Source organism: Tupaia chinensis, unplaced genomic scaffold (genome assembly GCF_000334495.1).
Source record: "Tupaia chinensis unplaced genomic scaffold, TupChi_1.0 Scaffold144682_1, whole genome shotgun sequence".
In the NCBI taxonomy this organism is placed as follows: Eukaryota; Metazoa; Chordata; class Mammalia; order Scandentia; family Tupaiidae; genus Tupaia; species Tupaia belangeri.
This window is the reverse complement of record NW_006204543.1, coordinates 3,149,266-3,166,537: the sequence shown is the minus strand read 5'-3', so window position 1 is coordinate 3,166,537 and position 17,272 is coordinate 3,149,266. Positions and strand designations below refer to the sequence as shown.

Here is a 17,272-nt window from a genome sequence, read left to right as displayed (position 1 = left end):
GTAGGCTTTGCTAGAGAACCTCTGCGAGGCCCAAGAGGCTCCACTCACACCAAACCCTGTTTTCTTCCTCCTCCACCTCTTCTGATGCTTTTCATCTTACCAACACGATGGACTTCACAGCTCTTCCAGCTCGGACCCTCAACACCTTTAGCCTGAGCCAGGGAGAAGGTTCAGACCTCTCACAAGACGCAGACTGTTCACGAGATGCCAGCCTGCCTACTGGGTGTCCTTAATGGATACCCAGTGGCCGTTTAACACCCCAAATCCGTCCTTTCAATCTCCCCCAATCTCAGCATAAGGCAGTTCCATTCTCCCACACCGCACATGGATTTCTTCATCACACTCAGCAGACGCCACGTACAGAACGCAGCCCAAACCGGGACCCTTTATGTCTCCTCTTTAGCTCCCACCGGATCAAGCCGCCACTACCGTGTATCTGCACAGTGGTGATGCTGTCACTGCCGGCCTCTCCCAAACAGCCTTGGCGGTCTTTCCAGACCACCCTGTCGCCCTCTGCTCGAGGCCCTGCAATAGCCTTTTATCTACTCAGAACAAAAGCCAGTCTCTGCCGCAGCACGAGGCCCTCCAGGGTCTGGCTCCTCCTTCACTCACTCATCTCCCTTCACTCGCCTTCCGCTCAGTTTGTCCCAGGCACACACACCCCTACTGCTAAGAAAAATAACTGCCCTACCCTGGAGCCTTGCCCGTAGAGAAGACGGGGGCTCTGCCCAGCAGGCATCTCAGCAAGGGAGGCCTTCATGGAGCACCCTCGTTTAGACAGCAGCCCCTTCAAGCTCCTCCCCTCCTCCGCCCCCATGCCCACTCTCCTTCGGGGCCCAAGGAGAGAGGGCCTGTGGCATGGATCGCGGTCTCTTGACAGAGGTCCTGGAAAGGGGCAAGGACAAGGCACCCCTCCTGCCACGGAGGCGCCTACACCAGTGTGGAGGCCCTCACTGTGGACCCTGATGGAGTGCGCCCAGGCGCTGGGCACAGTGCATGGCACATTCAGTCCTGTTTTGCAGTTTGAAAAAGCTCCAGGTCACACTTACAGCACCTTATATATTTGATTTTCATCTCGGTAGTTCAATTCCAAACCCCAAATCACTCCCTGATGTTAATACATCTCCACAGCTGACTGAAGCGGAATAGACAGTCAGAAATAGATACACATGAGTGTCCTCTCTATCATAAAACATACAGCTTAAATCAGTGCAGGGAAAGCGAGGTTCGTAAGTAAGAGGGACTGGGATGAGGTTGGTAAGTAAGTGGGACTGGGACAGCATGCAGACACCTGGAGCAGGGTGACCTTGTCTCCCTGCCTCACGTTGTACACTGGACAAACTTCGCACGTCAAATACATGTTTTACTATAAACATAAAATCGGGACCAGCAGTTGGCGTCATGGCTATGTCACTGGACTCCCATGTAGTCGACCACAGTTCAGTCCTGGACCTGGTGGCTTAAACTCATGCCGGGTGCGTGTGCGTGCATGCCCAAGATCCCAAGAGGAGAAGAGAGGAGAAGGGATTGTGGCGTGGCCATCCCCTCTGGGGGGTGATTTCTTGCTTTCTGTCTCTCTCTCTCTGTCTTTCTGGCAAGCGCACATGCCCTATAGCAAAAACCATTCAAAAAAATACATACATATAGGGAACCAGCAGTTAGCGTAATGGCTATGTACCTGGACTCCACCGTAGACAACCGGGGCGCGTCCCAGACCCGGTGGCTTAGAACTCACGCCGGGCGAGTGTGTGTGAGTGACCAAGATCCCGAGAGAAGAATGGAGGAGAAGGGATTGCGGCGTGACCATCCCCCCTGGGGGGTGATTTCTCGCTTTCTGTCTCTATGTCTCTCTCTGTCTATCTGGCGAGCGCACGCGCCCTATAGCGAAAAAAACTCTAAAAAAAAATACATATAAGCCATGAAATCATACAAATGCTAGATGAAAACATGGACGAATTCTTTTACGACATTGGAGTAGAAAAGATTTTTCTAATAACTCAACATCCAAAAGGCATAAATGAAAATCGTGATAAAGTGTATTTAAAAAAATCAAAAGTCTAATGATGAAAATGAGAAAAAAGTAGCTCCTATCAGAAAAAAAGGACTAACCCCCACTTGTGTGAAAGACGCCTAAATATTGATAAGGCAGAGACTAATGACTCAGGAAATTAGGCAAAGAACTTGGATGGTTCACAGAGAAAAAATGCAAATGATTCTTACATGCATTAAAGGGTCTCACCTCACTGCATAATAAGATAAATGCAATGAGATGGTATTTGAGATGATGTTGAAATATCAGTTTTTACGTATCTGATTGGCACAAAATGAGAAGAACAGCATGGGCGGTGGAGGCTAAGCAGTGTAGTTTCTTAAAGGTTTTGGAAGAGCCACATAACCAGGTATTATTATTATTATTATTATTATTATTTTGGAGAGGTTTTTGCTACAGGGTGCGTGCGCTCGTCAGACAGACAGAGAGAGACAGAGAGACAGAAAGCGAGAAATCACCTCCCAGGAGGGATGGCCACGCCGCAGTCCCTTCTCCTCCATTCTCCTCTTGGGATCTTGGGCACGCACGCACACGGTGGCACCCGGCGTGAGTTTAAGCCACCGGGTCCAGGACTCGAACCATGGTTGACTACGTGGGAGTCCAGCGACATAGCCATTACACTAACTGCTGGTCCCATAACCAGGTATTATTAACCCCAAGAGTAACAGTCATCCAATTTCAAGTTATAAAAGGCCTGTCTCCCAGAAAAATGCAGTTCTCATGACTATTCTAGAAGAGAGACTCAGGTCAGGCCAAGACAGGCCCTGCTGTCAGCTCTGTGACAGTCAGGAGCCCTTCGCATGCTGACCCGTCTGACAGTGAGGAGAAAGTAGGTCTCTGAAGCAGAAGCATGGCCAGAGACATAGGAAGTTGGTGGAGGCCTTTAGCCTCCATCATTTCTCTGAAAGACAATACAGGAGTTGAAATCGAGGGGGAAAAACATAACTGGACAAAAAGAGTAAGTGACCTGAATCAAGAAGGTTAAGTAGAGGACAGAACGAACAGAAGAGACCTAACGTGTTTCAAGGGCCTACTTTTTGCCAGCATTGTGTTGCTGCGTCCGCCCAGCGCCCTGTGAAGCAGGGGTTTCTGTGTGCATTTTAGAGACGAGAAAGCCGAGGCCACAGCGCTGAGCACTAAGCCCAGCTCAGGAGTGCAGGAGCACCGGCAGCTCTGACGCCACGGGCTGTGCTCTCTGCACTGGACTTGTCTGTACTTGGCACGGGCTCTTCCAGGTGTCGTCAGCTTCTCCCTGTTCCTCCTGGCATCCCAGCTCTCGTGCCTCTGGTGGAGGAAGCCTTGACACCTTCCAAGACCTGCCCAGGACTTCCCGAACTGGCCGTGTTGCGTGTCCCCTTGCGTTCGCTGTGCTGCTCATTGCTCTCTCCGACCCTGGCCCAGGCCTCCCATCTAGTCAGTGTGGGAACACTCACAGATGCTTCTTGCAAGGAAGGCCATACCCTCTCAGGCTTCTGTTTGTGTTTAGAGCTTTTTCTCTGGAGAAACTCGCTCTGGGACTGGGCCGGTTCCCAGTTCAAGTGTGACACTTTATGTCAAAATTCAAGCTGCCCTTTCCTGCGGCATCAGGTAGAATCTAGGCATCCTACTTCCCCCACCACTGACTGGTCTCTCACTTGCTGCCAGGAACCTCTCGGATGTGTTAGGAAGAAGGCTCTGCCTTCTCTTTGATTGGAGAGGCTTTATGTTGGAGTAGAGGGTCTTTCTACTTCATTTCCTTTTTTTCCTGAATCGTGGGTCTTGATACCAACCCTCGAGGGGCCAGGTTGTGTGGCCAGGTTTGCCGCTAGTCTCTTGCACTCACCGCGCTCAGGAGCCCGGCAGCCTCCTTCGATCTGGCCCTGGGTAGTGGTGGCTGACTTGTGCCTTCTCCCCCTGGGCCCAGCACCTCCCGCCATCACAGAGCCGGCGTCTTCTCCTCTGTGCAGTGTCCGTGCTCCGGTCTGCCTGCCCAGACCTTTCACGTGCCGTCTCCTCTGGAATCAATAAAATCGCAAACACAATCACTTAAATGGCAGTTTGGTGGTGCCATTCGTCTGACCGAGGGTAAACATACGTGCACGTTCGTGTGTAAAACGCACCGTCTGCTGGTGTTTACCCAGGCCGTTCTGTGGCCATCCTGAGGCATTCCGTACTGCGCTTTTTCCTTTCCCTGTGACCTCTGTCTAACGAGGCCATGTCTGTGAAGGTAACTTCCAACGCTGCACACTTTTTGACTTGTAAGCCATAAAGGGACATCCACCAGTCCTGACTCTTTATAGATAAATGTAACACATGCATGTGTATCATCCGGGTGCCTCCGATTAGAGGCCTTCCCAAGAACACAGAGTTGATTTACATTCCTCTCACGGCTGGAAGCCACATTAAGCAGTTACTTTTTTATTGATGAGCCGGGAGCCCAGAGAGCCCGCAGGCCTGACTGACTCCCGCTGGCCACTCCTCTGGCCGGCCCCTTCCCGGAGCCTACCGAAGCCATTTCCCATCTTGGAAGAGCTAAGAGCCCCATGTAGAAGCATCTCAAAAAAAAGATGCCACTGGCAGTTGCAGTCCCCGCTTGAACTCTGGGAAGCAAGCCACCCACATTTCACATTATCGCAACTGACTGCAAGTCTTAGCATGAACAGTCCCTGCTCCAGCCTGGCACCCGAACGTCTGGGGTTTGGAAATTTATAATTGGTACTTGAAAGAGCCACCAGCCCTTCTTGGAAAATAAAGGTGGAAAGACTGCCTTGCAAACATAGTTACTTGCACATGCCAGGTAATCTCTGCAGTTTGTCCTCATGCCTCTCTTGCTTGCATGCAAGTGAGTCTTCAGTTTCCGGGAGGACATCTGCGTCTCTCTGCAACTTGATGTCCCAGCCAGCCTTTTATGACTGATTCCCGGAGAAGCAGGCGGGAATGTTCACCAGGTACAAACGAGCTTGGCCAGCCAGGAACTCACATTTGCATCCACATGAAGAGAGATGTGTAAGCATGGGGTCTCTGCCTTCATCAGGGTACAGGCGGAAGGAGAAAAGCTCTCGGCTTAGCAGGTGCCCCAAACACACTCCCATTGCTCTGTCTTAAACTTCTAAGGCTTTCATTTTAAATAGTTGTCAACTAAACTTGGTTCTTATATTACAAAAATTGTAAGGCATGTCTGTAAAACTTCTGAAAAACAGAAGTGAAAAATCTCCATCATCACCCTACTGTCCAAAACCGAGGTCTGTAACATTTTGGTATATTTTCTTCCAGCTTTTTAAAGCTCTGGAATCTTTTTAAGATTTTGCTTGCTCTTTTTATTTTTTCTTTTCCTTCCTTCTTTCTTTCTTTTTTTTTTAAACAGATTCCTTTGCCAATATTTACCTCACTAAATACAAAGCAAACCTTATAAGACAAGTACTTAAAGGGGTGGGCTGAAGGAAAACACACTTTTATCAGCCACCACCAGGCTGTGTAGACAGGCCTAGGGGCCTGTCTCTCTTCTGGGTCCGGGAACCCTTTTTAGAGATGAGGCTGAACCTCTCCATGGCTCGGGGAGTGACGCCCTTCCTTTGTGGGAGTGCGTGTGTATACGGTTTCCCCTATATCCATAACTTTCTGGGGACTTGGTAAATAGGTTCCCACTCCCTCTCTTGGAGCGTGGCCGATCCAGCCTTCCCCTATAACTCGTAGTCTGTCCTGCAAGCTCAGTCCTGGCGATCAGCAGCTTCTCTCCTAGGAAGACAGGTGTCCCCTCACAGCACCATCGGCCAGCTGGGTGCCCTGAGAAAGGGGGCAGGGCCTGACAGCGGCCCACTGCCAGGGTATTGCTGGGGTCAGTTCAGTTTCGAAGGAGCTGGGCTGAAACTCGACAAGATTCACAGGTTTGTTAAAGAAACCTAAGGGGGGGCTAGAGAAACGCCACCAAAGTCGTGAGCACGTGCAGGCACACAGACAGGCCCTTCTTCCTGTCCCCTTCCCTCTGTGCGTCGGATTCTGGATGAACTTGCATTCCTTTTACTCTACGCTGGCTGTGAATGCCACAGGAACGTGGATTGTCGGGTACAACAGGGACAGGCACGTAATCTGTGGGGTCCAGTGCAAAATGGGAATGCAGGGTCTCTTGTTCAAAAATGATGAAAAATGTCAGGGGAGCCAGACAGTGGCACAGAGGTAAGATGTGATGCTCTGCAAGGCAGACATGCATGGGAAGGTTGTTCACGTCCTCGGAACGCGGCTGAGGCTGGGAGTGGATCTTGTGGGTGCTGTATCTGTCTACAGAGACAGATCTCTCTCACTCATGGAATAAGTCAATTTTAAAAGAAAGAAATACCAGAATGGTAAAAGGAGGGCATTAAACCTTGCACAGGGAACTGACCCCAAACCAGTGATTAAGCTCTGTGCAGAGGAAGCTGGTCCCACGTGGCTGGCCAGGGTTGGAGTCCTGGCCCGTGCATCCATAGTAGGCACGCGTCCATACCCAGGATCTTGGCAGAATGGAAAACTGGCGGAAAAAAGGATTGAGGCATGATCAACCCCCATACTTTTACACATATGCATTCATATGCCTATTCTGGTTTTAGGGATCTGCTTTGTGTGTAGAGAACTTGATTTTCTTTAACGAGGGAGATAGAAATGGTCCTTAGTGGAGAAAGTGAAATGGGACACTCATGGGCCCCTGTCTCAAGTAAACTCAGCTATTGATGATTAATTCAGGGTCAGGAACTGAACTGGGAAACGACAGAGAGACCAAACATATTGACAGTGAGTATGTTGTTAGTGAAGAAAAGATGAGTAGCTTTACTTCTTTCCGCTATGTTCTCAACTACACTGTTCCTATAAGTCGGGACAGTCAGTGTAGAGACATTTATTCCGGGGAATCCTTGGGAGTGGGACCCACTGGGTTTCCCTTCTAAGTCCTCCGAAGAACTTAGCACATGGTTGGCACTCAGCTGACAATGTGGGATGAACCAACACAATCACCAGTATGTCAGGCTTGAGAGAATGCAGGGACAGATGAGCCCTGATACCTTTATTTCTTAAAAAAAAAAATTTTGAAAACACAGAAAGTGCTTCTTTGATGTGCTTGGGCAGAGTAGAGAGAGAGACCCAACTGAACCGCGTTCGAGCTTCAGTGGAGGAGAGTAAACACGGGAAAGATTATACATAATTACAGACAATCATGTTCTAGGGATAAACAGCAATCAAAAGCAAGGAGGTGCCGAAGCCTGGCCCCTTTCCAGCTTCAGCCCGGGAACAAGCGTGGAGAGCGAGCCGAGTCGGAAATATGCCCCGAACGGCTGTTTTCAGCTAGGAGGGCGTGGCCTGCGGGGCTGCTTCAGGTTGTTTTGATTCTGCGTTCCTGCCCATGGGTGGGGTGGGTAGTTATGGGGTCACTTTGGCTGTTCCTTTGGCACTTTGGACTTCTGGGGGTTTGTTTTATTTTTGGTAATGCCTTAGGCCAGAAAAAAAAAAAAAAAAAAAATCAACTCTCCAAAGGAACATTGAAACCAAAGCCAAATCATTTGAAATGCTTGGCTAGTACAGAGGAAAAGAAAAATTTCTGAACCAAAGGGTCTCTCTTTGTTTAATACATCACAGCAAAGCACATTCACACACATTATTTGCAAATACAGACACATATTTAGAGACCCAGTTTCTGCAAGAGCCCCAACAAGAAGCCAGTGAGAATTCGATAACTCAGACTTTGTTTTTTTGGGGGGAAAATAATTGCATTTGATCTGCACATGTCGTGGTCAGTCTACCCCGAGAGTCGTACTTGGGCCTCTACTAGGTGCTGTCTACAGAGAGGCGGCCATCTTTCCTTTCTGCGTTGGGCAAACGGGTCATATGAAGACTTAGTTGGATGCCATCAAGACAGACTTGGGAATCAGGAAAGCCCCAATCTTGAGCTTCGCTCTGATACCAGATGGCCATGGCATGGGCCTAGGAGGGAACAGCTCCGTGCTCAGCATCTGATCTGCTCTGATACCCTCAGGCCCCTGAGCATCCCCAGGGGAATCTTTACCCCTGCGCTTCAATTAAATGTGTATTTCACACATAATTATAGGGTTCTATGGGACTTCCAAGATGGGATCCACTTGAATTAATCATGTTAAGCTTCTACACAGGTAATTAACCAGGTAGAAATAGCCCAGGGCATTGAAATAATCACAATTGCTTCAGTGTTGGGACACTAGAACATTCTCAGAGGCCTAACGTGGGTGAAGCCCCAGGAACAGTGGTTCTTGCCTATTAGGTGCATTAGCATCATTGAGGAACTTGCTCAAAGTACAAGAACTGGGGCTTCACACTCTGATGTCTGACCACGGAGCGCAGGTGGGGTCCACACACCCGTGTGTTGTAAAGCCACGTGACTCTGATGCAGGCACACAGAGCTCAGGTCTAGAGACGAATGCAGTAGGGTTTTAGACTCGAGCACGCACCGAGTCCCCAGCTGCTTAAAACGCAGATGCTGGGCTCCACCTCCTACGTGTCTGACCTGGGTCAGTCTGGAGACCGTGACTTTCTTTTCCTGGGTTGGGGACTTGAACCACAGTCAGCAATGTGGTAGTCCAGTGCCTTAACCACCATGCCACCTGCTGGCCCCGAGAACGTGACTTTCTAATGAGTTCCCAAGTGACAGCTGCGGCTGTCGTCCAGACAGCACACAGAGACACACTGTTTTAGACTCTGCGTGTGCAACACATGGCTCCCTGGCCAGTGATCAGCAAATCACAAGCACTTCTCAGAAAGAAGACTCTCAGCCCAGGACGGGCGTTATGAGCCAGCGCTTGCTTTACGATCCCCGAGGCAGGGACGTCCAGTGAAATTCGGAGACACGCTGATTTCAATTATACAGCAGTTTGCAACTGTAAGTACACACTGGAATCACCGGGGAAGCTTCTGGGACGCACTGTTTCACCTAGGACCCATGTCTCGTGGTTTCTGGTGTTAGGGTTCTGAGTAGAGCCCGGGGATCAGGCGTCGTAAAGCTCCCCAGGTGGTGCTCATAGGTGGCCAACGTGCAGCAGCGCAGCTTCAGAGGACGCTGGGTAAGCACCTGGTGGGAGCCACGCCAGCATGAGTCCTCGTCCTGCCGAGTCACAGGGAGCACTACAGCCTTGACCCCACGGGCCAGGGAGAAGAACTGTGAGTACTCTGGGCGCACACAGAACATAATGTGGAGAAGTCCTACTACTTTATTCTCTTAAAACATGCAATCGGTTGTCTGTATGTTTCACCCGGCTGCGATACACCGTCCCGTAGCCTTTCTCCCTTACTTAATGCAGCCTCGTGTCTGTTAATTATCTCACGATCCAGCGTAATGCAGTGTTTGATAGGGAAGATGAGTATGTGTGTACATCCTCAATTTGATTATTAAACGCTGAATGCATGCCTTACAGAAAACCATGCGGCAGCCACAAAGATGCACATCAATTATATGTAAACCAGAAGTCCTAATTTAGAAAAGAACTTTATAAAAAGAAAGTAATACAGAAAAAAAAAGAACTTTTTAAAAAATTCATTAGTAACCTCTGTGAGATTAAGAGGACATTGCAGCAATGAAGTAGGAAAAGCTGTCATGAAACAGGAGCGGTCTGAGAACAAGAGTTCTTAGAGACAAAAAATCTTGTTGAAATAAATGCTCACTAAAGCAGTCAATAGCAGCATGGGTCTTACAGAACAAGGAGTCGGTGAATTATAGATGCAGTCTCCGATGCTCGACTGGCTGAATCAGTCACCACTCACTCAGAGCACATTAACGCAGCGTCCCTTGGCCCTGCCCTGGCCTCGCAGACTCTCCAGGTGACAGTTGGGATCCCTGTCTCTAAGGAACACCGCCCAGAGGTGACTCTGATGGCCGACCAGGTTTCCAGACCACTCAGTTAGAAGGGATTCTCCCATACCTCTAAGAAAATTTTGAGAAACAACAAATCACAAGGCAAGGCTCAGAAAGTGTTGTGATGTTGCAAAACTCCACTGGGCAAAGAGTGAGATGGGAGAGGTGACCTTTCACTGCACGTGAGCAGTGACTTCCTGGTTGTGTAACGCTGTCCTTAAATGGCAGATCTTGGGAATATCACGGGTGAGGAGAGTTCACAGAAACTGGAACTAAAGAACGAGTTTATTTCAGAGCAAAACAATTGAAATCCATGCCTAAGTTTTCATAATAGGCATTTCTGTGAACTTTTTGAAGATTCCCATCTTGTGTTTGTAGCAGAAGTTCCAGAAGTAGAGGAATGGTCAGGTGCAGATTAAATGATCAAATAAATAGGAAATCACCCTCCAATCAAAGAGTAAAAGGGCTTTTTATAGAACCTTTATCAAGACACAATTCACATATACAATCTACACATCCAAAGTGTACAATTATGCACATTCTAGTATTTTCAGAGTTGTGCAACGATCCCTACAAGTTGTAGACCATTCTCATCATCCCCCCAAAAAACCACATACTGATTAAAGTCCTTTAAAGTCCTTCCCCATCTTCTCTTTTCCCTTCCCCCAGTCCTAAGCAGCCATGAATTTCTTTTCTCTATCTGCTTACTCTGTTAATGTAAATAGATTACGCACTGTTGGTCTTTTGTGACTGGGGTCTCTCATTTGGCATAATATTTTCAGGTTCATCTGCGTTGAGCATGTATTAGTATTTCATTATGTTCATCATCAAATAATATTGTATGTATAGATAGACTACATTTTATTGATCCTTTTTTTTATTTTTGTCATAGAGTGTGTGCACTCACCAAAGAGACAGAGACAAAGTGAGAAATCACTCCCCAGGGGGGTGGCCATGCCACAGTCTTTTCTCTTCCACTTTCCTCCTGGGATTTTGGGTCATTCATGCACATATGCCCGGTGTGATTTTTAAGCCACCAGGCCTGGGACTCAAACAGTGCTCGGCCATGTGGGAGTCCAGCACCTTAACCACCACACCACCCGCTGGCCCCTATCCATTCATTATTTGATGGACATTTGAATTGGCGACACTTTTGTCTATTATAAATAATGCTGCTGTGAATATTTTTATGTGGACATACGTTTTTGTTTTCCTTGGGTGTATACCTAGTTGTAGAATTGCTGGGTCGTGTAGTAACTCTATGTTTGGCGTTCTAAGGAGTCATAAAACTATTTTCCAAAATAGCACCGTTTTACAGTCCCACCAGGACGTGTGAGCATTTCAGTTTCTCCACATCCTCACCCACACTCGTTACTGCGTCTTTTCACTATAGCCGTCTTCGTGGGCGTGAAGCAGGTTCTCACCCTGGTTTTAATTTGCATCTCCTTGATAGTCCTACACCTTTTCACATGCTTATTGGCCACTGGAGTATTCTCTCTGAAGAAGTGTCTGTCTGGATCCTCTGCCCTTTTCTGTCTTTTATCATTGAGTTGTAAAAGCTCTCTACATGTGCCAGATATAGACCCTTCTCGGATGTATGGTTTGCAAATATTTTCTCCCATTCTGTAGTTCTGTGCTTTGTCTGAACTTTTTAAATGTTATCCCTTGAAGCATAAAGTTTTAAGTTCAAAGACCGAGTTATCAGTAGTTTTTCTTCGGTCTCAGCCAGAAACTCTGTACCTTTAAACAGTAACTCCCCAATCCCCCTGACTCTCAGCCCTTGGCAACTCTCATTCTGTAGTCCATCTCTGGAAATTTGACTGCTACTGTATGGTCTTAGGCCATTATTGTATTGCTAATGGAGATACCTGAGACTGGGTGATTATAAGGAAAGAAAGGTTTATTCGGCATACAGTTTGGAGGGCCAGGGCCCAGCCTCTGGGAGGTTGGACCTTGGCGGAGGGCTGCGACCTCTTCTCTCCCATCTCTCGATCTCGTTGATGTTGGGCTCACGAGCACACACAGCTGGTGTGTTTTACAAGCTGCTGGGACTGGAGTTCCAACGGCATCGGCAGCCATGTGGGATCCTGCTCCCTTAACCACCAAGGCATGGGACTGGCCTTATGATCTCAGGGTTTTTCTAGAATTATTTTATCTAATTTATTTGTTGTTATTATTTTAATTTGACCAGAGAGAGAGAGGAAAAGTGAGAAAGTGAGAAAGCAAAGAAAGTGAGAAAGAGAGAAAAGTGAGAAAGCAAACCGCCAGGTCTGGGACTTGAACCATGTGTTCGGCCATGTGTGAGTCCAGCACCTTAACCACCATGCTACCTGTCAGTCCCTTGATCTCAGTTTCTTTTAAAAAATAACTATTTTATTTCATTATATTATAACTATTACTATTATTATTTCTAAATTTGACCAGAGAGAGAGAGAGAGAAAGCAAGCCGCCAGATCCGGGATGCAAACTGCACTCTGCCATGTGGGAGTCTAGCACCTTAACCACCATGCCGCCACCTGCCAGCCCCCGATCTTATTTTGTTATGTGAGAGAGCGAGAGAGAGAATATCCGGGGGGGGGGGGCAGTCACACCGTAATCTCTTCTCCTCCATTTCTCCATTCCGTCAAGATTTGGGGCATGCGTGAACACACGCCCAGGATGTTTTTCAAGCACTCTCTGGGTGGTAGAGAGATAGCTCTCATACTCATCACTCTGTATCTCTTGACCACCTGAATATTTCGCATTGGCAATCTGTTCACTAGATGTGATCCGTTCCATGTCGACTTGGCGAGACTAGTTCCCAGTTACTCAAACACAAACTGGGCTTCATTATACGCGTGGTAGCCATCTACCATCCATTGTGTTTAAGTCCAGAAGATTATCCTTGGTAATCTGGGGGGATCTGGCTCAGTCAAAGGGCCCTGAGTTCAAAACCGAGGTTTCCCTGAAGAAGAAATTCTACCTGTAGACTTTTTTTATTTTTTGGAGAGGTTTTCACTATAGGGTGTGTGCGCTCGCCAGACAGACAGAGAGAGACAGAGAGACAGAATGCGAGAAATCACCTCCCAGGGGGGATGGCCACGCCGCAATCCCTTCTCCTCCATTCTCCTCTCGGGATCTTGGGCACGCACGCACACATGCCCAGCGTGAGTTTTAAGCCACTGGGTCCGGGACACGAACCACAGTCGACTACATGGGAGTCCAGCAACATAGCCATTATGCTAACTGCTGGTTCCCTGCCTATAGACTTTAAACTTCAGCTTGTGCCCAAACATTTTGGCCTGCCCTGTGAATTTCAAACTTGCATAGCCAGTCCCCACAATTGCATAAGCCAGTTTAGTGTAATAAATCTCTTAGTGTACAGGGGCCAGCAGGTGGCATAGTGGTTAAGGCACTGGACTCCCACAGGGCTAACTGTGGTTCAAGCCCTGGACCCGACAGTTTGAAAATCACACTGGGCACATATGCGTGCCTGCCCAAAGTCCTGAGAAGGGAATGGAGGAGAAGAGATTGTGGGTGTACTGGTCATCACCCCTGGGGATTGACTTCTCACTTTCTCTCTCACTCACTGTCTCTGGTGAGTGCACATGCTCTATGGAAAAATCTTTAAAAAAAAAAAAAAAGGTACGAATATTAAGAGATTCACTGTTGGGGCAGTGGGTGGCATGTTGGTTAAGGCATTCAGCTCCCACATAGTTAACTGCAGTTTGAGTTCTGGACCTGGTGGCTTGAAAAATCTGGCTGGGTGTGTGTGCATGTGTGCCCAAAATCCTGAGAGGAGAATGGAGAGGGTTGTGAGCCATGGCCATCCCCCTTGGTGGTAGTGGGAGGGGTCTATTTCTCACTTTCTGTCTCTTTGTCTTTCTCCAGAGAATGAATGCACGTACCCAGTTGATTGGGTTGAAGGACAGGCAGGACACATTTTCGCATAGGAAGACAGGAAAACACATCGTGGCTTTCCCAATGACCCAAGAACTTGGTACATGCATTATATGTAAGTACTGCTGAGGTGGTTCCGATGCTGACTTTGCAGTCTCTGTTTCTACCAGCGTCGGCTATACTCCTCCTCCCCGTTCTGTCTGTCAGGGTTTGGTATCAGGGATGTGCTCCTACCCTGAAGAGAAATGAGCCTTTCTTCTTTCCTGTGTTCTACAGCAGCTCACACAGCAGCACCTGCAGTGCGACGCTTTGCTCGCCGTGTTCTGGTGAGGGATAGCTCTTTGATCACGTTCTTGATTTCTTCTGTGACCTTTTTACATTGTAACAGGCACAAGAGTGCAGCAGAGAAGCTGTTTATTTCTGTCTCTTTAAATCTCCTGCCCCCCATATTCCTAGCGGTAGGGTCTAGTTTTTTTTCCCCCACGACAGAGGGGTGAGAGAGAAAGCAAGCATCTCCCAACAGTGTCTGTTTGTGCTGCAGTTCTTCCCCCCATTCCTCTATCCTGCACTTCTTCCCCCCCTTCCTCCATCCTGCAATTCTCTGCCCCCCATTCCTCTATCCTGCACTTCTTCCCCCCCTTCCTCCATCCTGCAATTCTCTGCCCCCCATTCCTCTATCCTGCACTTCTTCCCCCCCTTCCTCCATCCTGCAATTCTCTGCCCCCCATTCCTCTATCCTGCACTTCTTCCCCCCCTTCCTCCATCCTGCAATTCTCTGCCCCCCATTCCTCTATCCTGCACTTCTTCCCCCCCTTCCTCCATCCTGCAATTCTCTGCCCCCCATTCCTCTATCCTGCACTTCTTCCCCCCCTTCCTCCATCCTGCAATTCTCTGCCCCCCATTCCTCTATCCTGCACTTCTTCCCCCCCTTCCTCCATCCTGCAATTCTCTGCCCCCCATTCCTCTATCCTGCACTTCTTCCCCCCCTTCCTCCATCCTGCAATTCTCTGCCCCCCATTCCTCTATCCTGCACTTCTTCCCCCCCTTCCTCCATCCTGCAATTCTCTGCCCCCCATTCCTCTATCCTGCACTTCTTCCCCCCCTTCCTCCATCCTGCAATTCTCTGCCCCCCATTCCTCTATCCTGCACTTCTTCCCCCCCTTCCTCCATCCTGCAATTCTCTGCCCCCCATTCCTCTATCCTGCACTTCTTCCCCCCCTTCCTCCATCCTGCAATTCTCTGCCCCCCATTCCTCTATCCTGCACTTCTTCCCCCCCTTCCTCCATCCTGCAATTCTCTGCCCCCCATTCCTCTATCCTGCACTTCTTCCCCCCCTTCCTCCATCCTGCAATTCTCTGCCCCCCATTCCTCTATCCTGCACTTCTTCCCCCCCTTCCTCCATCCTGCAATTCTCTGCCCCCCATTCCTCTATCCTGCACTTCTTCCCCCCCTTCCTCCATCCTGCAATTCTCTGCCCCCCATTCCTCTATCCTGCACTTCTTCCCCCCCTTCCTCCATCCTGCAATTCTCTGCCCCCCATTCCTCTATCCTGCACTTCTTCCCCCCCTTCCTCCATCCTGCAATTCTCTGCCCCCCATTCCTCTATCCTGCACTTCTTCCCCCCCTTCCTCCATCCTGCAATTCTCTGCCCCCCATTCCTCTATCCTGCACTTCTTCCCCCCCTTCCTCCATCCTGCAATTCTCTGCCCCCCATTCCTCTATCCTGCACTTCTTCCCCCCCTTCCTCCATCCTGCAATTCTCTGCCCCCCATTCCTCTATCCTGCACTTCTTCCCCCCCTTCCTCCATCCTGCAATTCTCTGCCCCCCATTCCTCTATCCTGCACTTCTTCCCCCCCTTCCTCCATCCTGCAATTCTCTGCCCCCCATTCCTCTATCCTGCACTTCTTCCCCCCCTTCCTCCATCCTGCAATTCTCTGCCCCCCATTCCTCTATCCTGCAATTCTCTTCTCCCCATTCCTCCATCCTGTAATTCTCTTTTCCCCATTCCTCCACCCTGCAATTCTTTTCCCCCCATTTCTCCATCCTGTCAGGTTCCTGGGCACCTGTACCTGGAGCGTTGCCCCAGGACCAGGACTCAAACCGCAGTCTGGCCTTGCCGTGTGCGATCTACTCGCCCTGCATAGCATGTGAGCGCTGCGCTATGGGCCAGCCTTGGTCTGGCTGCAGAGTGCAGTGATTGGGATAAGGAGAGTGAGGGCGAGAGAGGGTAGGAAATTGTTAGGCTACACAGTTAACGAAAGGAAGAGCTCAGACCTGAAGTGAGTGTCTGGCCCTGAACTCTGGAGGCCTCCTGGCTCAGCACTTTCTCTTGCACACCTTTAGTAGTTTATGTCTCCTCAGGAGTGTTGCGTCTTGTCTAGATTATCAAATGCGTAGCATGACACAGACAGTGCTTCTCCGTAATTCTCGCATTGCCGCCGTAGCTGTGGCCGCACCTCCTTTCTCACACCGTGTTGTCTTCTCTCTCCTCCAACGACTGGCTAGTAACTAATAGGGGTCGCCCCTCTGTTCCCATCCAGCTACCTGACTTAATTTTCTTTTGTTTTCAAACTCAGTAGTTAAGGGATTGTGTCCTTTTTAGATTTTTGTCATAGGGCATGCGCACTTTCCGGAGAGAAACAGAGAAATAGGGAAAGTGAGGAATCCCCCTCCAGGGGAGGGTGGCCCCAGCACAGCCCCTTCTCCGTTCTCCTATCAGGGTTTTCAGCATATACATACCCCCAGCATGTTTATGAAGCCCTGAGTCCAGGACTCAGACCACGGAGTCAGCCTGGTGGGATCCAGTGCCTTAACCACCACACCACCTGCTGGCCAGTAGTTAACGTTTGAAAATGCTTTCCTTTATTCTGTTTTCTCTGAATTTGTTTCATTGTTTTTCCTCTCATTTTTTCACTCACTAAATGTTTATTGACGACTTAATATATGCCAGACATATTCAACTGCTTACCTAATCCACTGCTCGTTTTCATCCCTCTGACTTGGTCGTCGAGGGGTTGAATCTCTGCATTTCCGTCCAAGTACAGTTTGGCTGCGTCCTGTAAGTTTCGACGTGTAGCATTGACAATTCAAATTTACCAAACATTCTGTAACTGCATTTTTATTCTAGGTTATTAGAAGTTTTTGTTTATTCTCCCGATATCTATTTATAGCAGCTATGAATTATTCAGAGAAAATAGTTATTCTATTTGTGCATTTTAGAATACCTCATAGTCAGATATCAATTTTTATAAATATTCCATAGACATGAAAAGACTGTTCTCTAGGCACTGGATCTAGAAATCAATATTAGTATTAATATTAATAATAGATCATATTTATGTAAATCATCCTACTCCTTTGATTTCTCTACTTTTTACTAGTTTAACCATCAGTGACTATGGAGGGCTCTTCACTCAGCAGACCTGTTGTATGCGTTTGTTTGACAGCAGTGACACGGGCTGTCGGCCAGGACGCAGAAAGAGCTCAGCAGGGCCCAGTGCTGGCACGCCCTGCAAGGTGC

General features: G+C 48.7%; 1 long non-coding RNA gene across 3 annotated transcripts in view; it reads left to right on the top strand.

Annotated features, from left to right (window-relative positions):
* Nucleotides 1–17,272, top strand: part of LOC106733743 (uncharacterized) — a 78,391-nt gene that overhangs the window by 44,011 nt on the left and 17,108 nt on the right. For 2 of the 3 annotated variants that reach the window (XR_003547652.1, XR_001369661.2), the window contains exon 5: nucleotides 13,743–13,866. The exons of the other annotated variant lie outside the window; for it this stretch is intronic. This is a non-coding gene — a long non-coding RNA (uncharacterized LOC106733743). The remainder of the gene's footprint in view (nucleotides 1–13,742; nucleotides 13,867–17,272) is intronic. 3 annotated transcript variants of the gene reach the window in all.